The sequence below is a fragment of the Mustela nigripes genome, chromosome 10, assembly GCF_022355385.1.
Source record: "Mustela nigripes isolate SB6536 chromosome 10, MUSNIG.SB6536, whole genome shotgun sequence".
In the NCBI taxonomy this organism is placed as follows: Eukaryota; Metazoa; Chordata; class Mammalia; order Carnivora; family Mustelidae; genus Mustela; species Mustela nigripes.
The window spans coordinates 66,536,805-66,546,729 of record NC_081566.1 but is presented as its reverse complement, the minus strand read 5'-3'; the positions used below and the strand labels follow the sequence as shown (position 1 = coordinate 66,546,729).

The 9,925-nt window shown below is 48.4% G+C and overlaps 1 long non-coding RNA gene across 1 annotated transcript; it reads left to right on the top strand.

Moving 5' to 3' along the window:
- The first annotated feature begins 684 nt into the window (after nt 1–684).
- Nucleotides 685–5,646, top strand: LOC132025928 (uncharacterized). Its single transcript, XR_009406736.1, has 4 exons — nt 685–1,286; nt 3,434–3,629; nt 5,091–5,269; nt 5,374–5,646. It is a non-coding gene; the product is annotated as an uncharacterized LOC132025928 (long non-coding RNA).
- Nucleotides 5,647–9,925: the final 4,279 nt, after the last annotated feature.

Below are 9,925 nucleotides of genomic sequence, written 5' to 3'. Positions count from 1 at the left end.
GACAGCAAGCAGGAGCGGGGGGAGGGAGAGGGAGAATCAGGCTCTCTGCGGAGCGGGGAGCCTGACACTCAGCTTGATCCCAGGACTCCTAAGACCATGACCTGAGCCAAAGGCAGATGCTTAACTGACTGAGCCACCGGGGCACCCTGTCCTTGCATTCTTAGGATAAACTACTCGACCATAAGGTATGACAAGTCTTATATGCCTTTGTACTCAGCTTATATGCTGTGTAGGATTTTTGCGTTTGTATTAATGAACAACATGGGCTTGTGATTTCCCTTTCTCATTTTGCCTTCATCTGTGTTTTAAGGCTCAAGGAATGATACAAGGAGTGTTCTATTTATATGTTCTCTGGGAGAATTTGAATAAGATGGGAATGTTTTCTCCCTTCAACTTTCGGTAGCATTCACGTATAAAACCGTAAGGGATGGGCGTTATCTTCGTGGGAAGACATGTATTTATTTATTTTATTTATTTATTTATTTTTAGATATTTTATTTATTTATTTGAGAGAAAGACAGTGAGAGAGCATGAGCGAGGAGAAGGTCAGAGGAAGAAGCAGACTCCCCGTGGAGCTGGGAGCCCCATGCGGGACTCGATCCCGGGACTCCGAGACCATGACCTGAGCCGAAGGCAGCTGTCCAACCAACTGAGCCACCCAGGCATCCCTTTTTTTTTTTTTTTTTAATATTTTGTATTTATTTTTATTGTTAAAGTAAACTCTGAGCCCAGACTGGAGCTCCAGCACAAGCTCAAGAGCTGCCCCGGGGGCGGCTGAGCCCTGTGAGCGCCCCGGGCGCAGATCTCACAATAAGCTGTAATTCTGTTAATACGTCTGTGAGTGCTTAGGTACCTTATTTCTCCTTGAAGTGGTTTAAGTAGTAGTATTTCTAGGAATTTTCCCATTTCGTCTAAGTTGAACGTTTATTGGCATGTCGTCGTTGGGAGTGCTGTCTTCTGGTCTCTCCTGTGTTTGCAGTTAATTTCTTCTCTTTCACTTACAGCATTGCTTGTAGTAGATGGTGTTACTGTTCCCTCAATACCGGCTCCCCTTCTTGGAAGAGGACCAGACATCCCCACCTACGGTCGTGTGAGGGGCCCCTCATGTACCCGCCCAGCCAGCAGTCACTGGAGTCCAGACGGCATCTATGGGAGCAGAAACCTGAAAAGATATCCTGTGTGATTGCCCTGGCCCTCTGGATCTTTCTCTCTCCCACAAAGATGGCATGTCTGTGCCTGGGAAGTCCCAGGACGGAGAGGACGCGTGGAGGAACGTCTGACAATAGGTCTGTAGTTGAAATATGCAGTAGCAAAAAATAAATGAGATTTGGGATTTTGTCAGTTGCCACAGTGCATTATAGTGAAAGCGGACTGATGAATTATTCATCCATATCTTCTGTTATTTCTTTTCTTAGATAAATCATTGTGGAGGTTATTTTTATTGGCCTTTTCACAGAACCAACTTTTGGCTTTGTTGATTTTTTCTATCGTATCTTGGTTTTCTATTTCATTTTCTATTTCTGTTTCTGTCCTTACAATTATCTCTTCCTTCCACTTTCTTTGAGTTTATTGTTTGTTTTCTGCTTAGTTTTTGTGCTTAGTTGATTAATTTTTAGTCTTTTCCCCTTATATAAAAAGCATTTAAGGCAATAAGATTCCCTTGGAGCACTACTTTTCATATCCCTTGTGGTTTTTTCATTTTCTTGTTTTTGTTTCTTTGTTTAAATATGCTCTGTGCCCAGCATGGGGCTTGAACTCATGACCATGGGCTCTGCCACCTGAGCCAACCAGGCACCCATCCCACAAGTTTTGACAGATACTGTTTTCATTATCATTAAATCATAAAATGTAAGTTTTTATTATAGTTTCTTCTTTGACTCATAAATTATTTAAAAAGCATGTTATTTAATTTCAAAATCTATGGAAATTTTATTTTTTCTTATTTTTAAAGATTTTATTTATTTGACAGAGAGAGAGCACTCGTGTGCAAATGGGGGGGTGGGCAGAGGCAGAGGGAGAAGCAGACTCCCTGCTGAGCAGAGAGCCTGACGTAGGGCTCATCCCAGGCTCTTAGGATCATGACCTGAGCTGAAGGCAGATGCTTGACAAACAGCCACCCAGGCACCCCAATCTCTAGGAATTTTAAATTAACTCTATCTAGTTGCATTGTGGTCAGAATGTAGTTTTTGTAATACTCTTCTTTGAAATTTGTTAAGTTGTGTCTGCTTGGCTCACCAGCCACAGATAAAGGTGGTAGATTTGTCGGTTTCTGCTTGTACTTTTTCTTTTTTTTTTTTTTTTTTTTAAAGATGTGGGGCAGCGCAGTCTGTCCCACGCGGTGTGGTTTTTTTTTTTTTTTTTTTTTTTAAGATTTTATTTGACAGATCACAAGTAGGCAGAGAGAGAGGAGGAAGCAGGCTCCCTGCCGAGCAGAGAGCCCGATGCGGGACTCGATCTCAGGACCCTGAGACCATGACCCGAGCTGAAGGCAGAGGCTTAACTCACTGAGCCACCCAGGCGCTCCTCTGCTTGTACTTTTTATCAATTTATACTCTATATTTTGAACGTATTTCATTAGGTGCCTATATATTTAGAATTGTGTTATGATTTTGGGATAATTAAATCTTATGTCAATACACAGTTATCTCTTTTGAATTCTTTAATGCTCTTTATCTTAAGTCTTATATTATCTCATCTTAATATGGCCAAACCAACTTTCTTCTAGTGAAAATTTGCTTGGAATACCGTTTTGGTGCTGTTATTTTCAACCTTTCTAAGTTCTTTTGCTTTAGATGTACCTACGTAGATTGCTAGATTTTTGAAAAATCTTACCTGACACTCTATGTTTTGTAACTTTCAACTTTTGGTTCACATATATTTATTGTAATTCTTGATGTATTTAGTCTTTGATTCTATTTTCCTTTTTTATTTCTATTTGTGCCATGTATTTTGTTTTTGGCTTTTTTTCTTTCTTGCATTAGTATTTTTGGATTAACTGAATTCTTTTTTTTAAACTTTATTTATTTTAGAGAGAGAGCATGGAGGGGGAGCAGAGGGAGAGAAGCTCAAGTATGTTCCTCGCTGGGTGTAGAGCCTGACGTGGGACTCAGTCTCACAACACTGAGGTCACGACCAGAGCGGAAATCAAGAGCACAGTGCTTAACCGACTGAGCCCCCCAGGCGCCCCTGAGTTCTTTTTGAAACTTTTTTCCTATTCTGTGTTTTTCTTTCTTAAGATCTGGAATCATGCCGTGTCTTTTTTTGGGGGCTATATTTGAAAGTTACCGTGTATCTTAGTTGAACAAGGTCTAAAGTCTCCAGACGCAGGGCTGATGCTCTCGGGCCGGTGCTCGCCTTCTGACGAGTACAGGACTGTGGTCCGATTGTTCGTTTCTGTCTTTTGTTTTGAACACCACAAATCTCTCATCCTCAGACGTCCGTTTGGGTTCTCGGACAGGGAAGGAAGTCAAGCCGGTGAGGTGCGCTCACAGACCAGCTCCACTTAGTGCCACGGGGATGACTCAGCCTCGCGGGACCAGCCTCCAAGCAGCCATGTGAAGTCTGTCTCAGGAAAGTCTGCCTGGGGAGTACTTTAAAGACACCTTCAATCACTCAGTAAACTCTCTTGGGTAAGAAGCAGAGGAACCTCGCTGCAGACTCCTATTTTCCTTCTGTCGTGAGGGTCAGCTGCCCCGCCCTCCTGTGTTGTCTGTGGGTCCATGTACATGTGTGTCCGTTGGCATCTGATGACTCTGCATCAGTGGGGTGGCACGGGGCGGGGGACAGGAAAGGTGCTGGCAGGAGGAGGAGGTCGGGTGTGCCTGCATGAGTGCGGTTGGAGTCTGTGCCGGCACGGTCCCAGCCGGGGACCAGTGGCTGCAGCCCAGGGTATGGGTTCTGGAGAATGCGGAGGCCAAGAGGCTGAGGGGGAGTCATGAAGAAAGCTGAAGAGGGAGACTGTTCTCAAAAGACGGAGCAGCGTTGCGGAGACACAGTTACGGGGAAAACCACCAACCCCTTAAGAGATGCGGTAATAGGGGCGCCTGGGTGGCTCAGTGGGTTAAAGCCTCTGCCTTCGGCTCAGGTCATGATCCCAGGGTCCTGGGATCGAGCCCCGCATCGGGCTCTCTGCTCAGCGGGAGCCTGCTTCCCTCTCTCTCTGCCTGCTGCTCTGCCTACTTGTGATCTCTCTCTCTCTGTCAAATAAATAAAAAAAAGAGAAATGGTGATTTCTCACCGAATGAGGATTCCCTTCATGTGCGCTCCTGTAAATGTGGTTTTACTTTTGTGACTCTTTTCTGTCATCTGAGGTTGGATAAACATGAGTTCGAACCCCTAGCGTTGGGAGTCGGTAGGCGTAGAGAAAGCCGGCTGCCGGCTGCGGGAGTGTGCACGGGCGCGGACATTCTCGCTCTGGTCGTTTGGGAGAGACCAAATGAAGGCAAAGAAAAGCCTTTGAAACGGCCTTTCTCAGCAGCCCTCCAGGAACGTTACTAAATATGTTAAGACATCTGAGAGAGCCAGATCAGAGTGTTCTCTTATTTTCTGAGGGTTCTCAGAGGTATTACTGGCAGAATTTTTCATTTGAGAGAAAGTTCGAGAAATACCTCTGGGTGCCCTTAAGGGCTTCCTTTCTCAGACTCACTGAAGTAGATGAGAGTAGATAAACCCAGCAAACCTATTTCAAACCAGAGTGTATCAGGTCAAGCACAATTAAAAGGGTGGGTGAAGGATTTCTAGGTCTGTCTGAAAGCATGGAAAACTACCAAGACAGCAGAGCCCGTGCGGCCAAGATGCTGCAGGAGAGGGAGTCCCCTGGAGGGAGACCGACGCTTGGCCCCACGTGAGCCGATTCCAGCGTTGAAGCTGAGAAGCTGAGAAGAGCTTCTGGAAGTTTCACAGGGAGGTGGTACCTGGAGTCCAGGGCTCCTCGGTGAGAAGGGGTCCTGATAAGCATCCCAGGGTTCCTGTTGGACCCCAGGAGGAACAGTGAGCCAAAACAGCCTCCCCTCACAAAGACAAATCCAGCTTGAGTCTCCCAATCTTAGGTTTATTTTATCTTTAAAGATATTTATTTATTTATTTGACAGAGAGACAGCAAGAGAGAGAACATGAGCAGGGCGAGCTGCAGAGGAGGAAGCAGGCTCCCCACGGAGCAGGGAGCCCCATGCGGGGCTCAATCCTAGGACCCTGGGATCTGACCTGAGCCGAAGGCAGACGCTTGACCGACTGAGCCACCCAGGCGGCCCTCAATCTTAGGCTTATTCAGGTGGTTTGTCCCTACCTTAACCCCTTCTGTAAACAACCGTAAATCTTCTCTGGGTGAACACAGTCCAATGCTTCAAATGATCTCTAACCTTTTTTGCCCATTAGGTCCAGCACTTAATGAAAAACTGACCTAGAGAACAGTGGCACCTGGTTACCCAAACCTTGGAGAGAAGCCGATAAAGAGAGAGCCCCGCAGGAGAGGCAGTTCCTAGAGTCAACACACGCAGACTTACAATAACTAATTCTTGTGTTCCGGAAATTAAATGATAAGACGGACAATTTCAGGAGAGAACAGGAGATTGTAAAAAAGAACCAAATAGAAACTCTAGAACTGAACAGTGCCATGAAGGATACTAGTAATAAATGGGTTTAACTGTTGATTAGCATATATGAAATAAATATAGTAACACTAATATTGCATAAAGGAGATTCTAATGTCAAGAGCAAGATAGAAGAAAATGAAGAGGAATATTCCTTTTTTTTGAAGATTTTATTTATTTATTCTACAGAGCTAGAGAGAGAGCACAAGCAGAGGGAGCAGGAGGCAGAGGGAGAAGCAGGCTCCCTGCTGAGCAGAGAGCCCCATGCGGGGCTGGATCCCAGGACCCTAAGGTTACAGCCTGAGCCAAAGAAAGATGTTTCACCAACTGAGCCGCCCAGGCACCCCTGAAGAGGAATATTTCATAATGATGATGAGGTCAGTTCATTAAGAAGTTGTAACAGTATAAAATTCGTAAATACCTAAGAACAAACCATCAGAGTATAGAAGACAGTAACAGTGATAGTAACGGGAGAAAGAGAGAAGTGGCTCATCGAGGTGGGAGACTCCAGCCTCTCCTTCACCGGAGGACTGAAGACCAGGCACAGCAGGTAAGTGTTTCAAGTACTAGAACATTCTAGAACATTCACCAGAGTTGGCTACATGTTAGACCATAAAGCAACTCAGCCACTGTTGAGTGACTGAGATCAAACCAAGAATATCCTCTGGCCGCAGAAGAATTAGTTTAGTAATCAGCAACAAACAACAAACTAAGATACCCCAAATGTTCAGAAGTCGACCGACACGTGTGTGAACATGTGGCGGAGTGATCCGGTCACAGCGGAGAGGATCGCGTATTTTGAACTAACTATGTTGAAAATACCTAAGCTCGTAGGAGGCAGGAAAAGCTCTGCTTGAGGGAAAATTTGTGACCTTAAAAATTGGTCTCGTGTCCATGAAAGTACAGAATATGAGCCACGTGTGTGTATCACAATATACACAGTAGGAGACAAGAAAGGCTGAAGATCGCGACGTCAGCATCCGTCTTAGGAGGTTAGAGACGAACAAACGGCAGAGGAGAAGCAGCGCGACATGCAAGCACAACGAGACAGCACAGGTTCGCAGCGGACTCCGTAAGGGTGCGAGTTGGTCCTTTGAAATAACTGATAAAATGCAGAAAAGCCTTGGTCCCATGTCAAGCCCAAAGGAGCAAGGCACAGAAAACCAGCACCGAAAAGGGGACAGAGCTGTGAAATTTCAAAAGGTCCCTAGAGACCTAATGTGCACCTGAGACTGAGAACCTCAGAGGGTGATCTGGAGAACCCTTGGTGTCGGTATCTTTGGATTCTTTCCCCTCTCTTAAGCCTGTTCAGATTCCCCCAGTGAAGAATCTTCCGGTTTCCTGCCTGGAGGTACAACCCTGGTTGCTAGCTTGCTGGAAGTCCAGCAGGGCGAGAGGGCCGAGGCGTCTTCCTGTTCAGAACAGAAGCTCTCCCTGTATCTTTCCAACCTCCGAACGGGTGCTCTCGCCTCTGCTGGATCTGGTGACCCTAGACCAGGGGCCAAAGCCCAAGGCCCCCGCTAGGGAGCGAGAGGGAGCTCTGGCGGTCTTGCCAGTTCTGCAACAGACTCTCCATCAGGGTTTCACCTCGGCCCCCCTGCCGGTCTCCCCCGCGGTCCCGGTGCCCTGAGTGGCCAAGGTGGGGGTCTGGTGCGCACCCATCTGCCTCCTGCACACAAACCTTTTCTCCAGTCTGTCTCTCAGCTTGCAACCCGGCCTGTGCTGTCATGCATTGTGGGCATGTTTTTAATTATAATGAGGTCAGATCTGCCCAAATCTGCCCCTTTCCCTTGTGCTGTGTTCTGCCCAGTTCGCGGGGGGGGGGGGGGGGGGGGGGCTCTGCCCTCCCCTCACCCCCGACCGGAACTGTCACACTCGGGTGTCATTACCTGCTGCAGACTGAGTGTCCGCGGTACAGAGCTCTCCGGAAGTTCCGCTGACTTTGGGAGGTTCCTGCCCCTGCACGACCCCGACCGTCAGGCTGCTCCCGCCTGCCCTCCAGGGTAACGCTCGCTGCCTCCCTCGGTGGTGCTAGGACCGCCCGCTGCGGCTGCCGTCCTACCCCCCCCCCTCCTCTCCATGCAGCTCTAGCCTTAGAAGCAGAATCTCCCACCCTGGTCTTTCCTTGTTTACAACACGTGGTCTTCCCTGAGAGTTTGTACAGAAAAACAAAAACTTGATTTACTTCTCCCACCACCCGGAGAAATGCTTTGGAAGCAGGGAATCGAATGTCTGCCGTGGCGGGTCCCCTGTGCCTTGGGGCCCGCAGAGCCCCCTTTCCGGGAGGCATCCAAGGTCAGCCAGGGCTGCTGCTCGCCCCAGGGTGGGCCTGGCCCCCCCACGCAGCCGCTGGCGGCTTCCCCACCTTGTGAGGGGCTTGGGAGGCTCCCCTGCTGCCGCTGTGGAGGAGGATGGTGGTGAGCTTGGTCTGTCCAGAGGCCAGCTAGTCCCCGGGGGAGCGAGCCCCGTTGGGAGGGATGGCAGGGAGCCCTGCCCTGGGAGGCCTGGGGCCTTCTCTGGGGCAAGCGAGGGAGAAGCGGCCTGGAACCCGCTGCCTGGGACCCGCGTTCCCCTGGTCTTCATTGAATGTGACAGAAACAAAGCAAAGTTGGAACTGGAGGAAATACTGACCTTGAGATAAAGCTTTCCTTGAAACAGTTTCTAGAAGGTCCTTTAAAGCCAAACAAGACACATAGTGAAAACGATTCGAGGGTGAGGTGAGCGCGCTCTGTATGACTGCGAGGCATCTCCGGGAACAGATTACGGTTCCAGAACAAGTTAGTCACTCGTCTCAAAAACTAAAACCTGCCTCCAATGTCTAACCAGTCGGCCAACCAAACATATGCCCTCACATTTTTTTCTTTTTAAAGTAGAGCAAATGTCTTAAAATGTAAGCCCCAGGCCTGCAGTTAGGGTCACTCCGACTCCAAGTTACTAGGGGAGAAATTCGTAAGGAGGAGACTGATCTATAAGCAGGATATTCTCTTATGTTAAAAAAATAAAAAACCCACTTTCAGAAAAAATAAAAATGCGAAACAGGAGAAGAAACGCTAGCTTTCAGCTTCGAGGACCTGAGGGGAACTCCCTAGTCCCAGCGGTCCCTGGGTCGCTCAGAGGGTCCCTCCCACTCGCCTGTCTTCAGCCACGGAGGATTAAACCAGTTCTCAGTGTGGTCTTTGTATCCAATTTCTTGTAATGTCCCAATGGTTAAAAAACACAACTTTTCTTAGAGAGTCTTAAGTATTTTTGGATGAAGCTTGAAGCTAATTCGGCTGTTGGCACCAAATTCCTCCAGTCCATGTTGTTCCAGGAAGAACCGTGATCTGTCGGGAGTAGTGTCGTCACCACGCGGAAGAGCCCGTCTACGTCTGTGGCCGTATTTAATGAAAGCAAAATCTACTTTAGATCAGTCTTCCCAGCCCAAGAATGTATGATGCCACCCAGTGGAAGTGTGGCCTGTTTACGGTTCCATTGGCTTAGAAAGCCTCACCCCCAAGCTGGGCAGGTATAAGCGGCTTTGCGGGGGAGCTGAGGTCCCTGCTCAGGGCAGGCTGTCGCCCAGCAGTGCAGGGGAGGAAACCCTTGCACTCATGTCTCTCAGGCTGGGTCAGCTGTCCGGAGTGTCTCTTACCGTAAGCTCCCCTACGACTCTCAGGAATGGGGTTAAAACACTCCCTTGGGTTAGCGTGACAATTGTACTTCGATCCGTCTTCGGTTTATTATTTTCCACCCCAGCAGTCTTCCTGCTCACTGTTCAGTCTGGCAAGTCACTGTGCTCAGCTGAGGGGAGATTCCTATGTGACAGGCACGGGCAAAGGGCCCTGTGTCCGGGGCCTCAGAGCCTCTGACCGGCTCTGCTGGGTGCTCCTCTGGGACCTGCCCTGGCCATGTCCTGAAATCGCCAGGATCTCAGTGTCCACACCTCTAGAACCAGGATAATAATATCCTTTTTGCTCACTTCAGAGAGTTGTTGGGAGGCTCACATGGTGTAACAGCTAGGAAAGGACTTTGGGAGTGAAAAAGTGCTAGATGAAAGCGTTGCTCCTTACCACATAGCATCCGAGCTGTTTCTGAAGTAGTCCTTCATTGTAACTTGTGCACCTAGTTACCAAAATTCCGCTTGTCCACGACTTAACCACTTCCGGCAAATTCGGTAGTGACTTCCTGGGTCACCACCCCCACGAGCACCGACAACAGCATTCACAAAACCCAGGCACTGGGATGTGAACATGCGCACTTTCGGGCCTCCAAGGGTAATGTGTTTCCCGCGTGGGTCTGGACCCCGGGGCGGGCCAAAGCTTCCCCCCTCGCCCACTGCTACTGGTAAGTAGTTGACA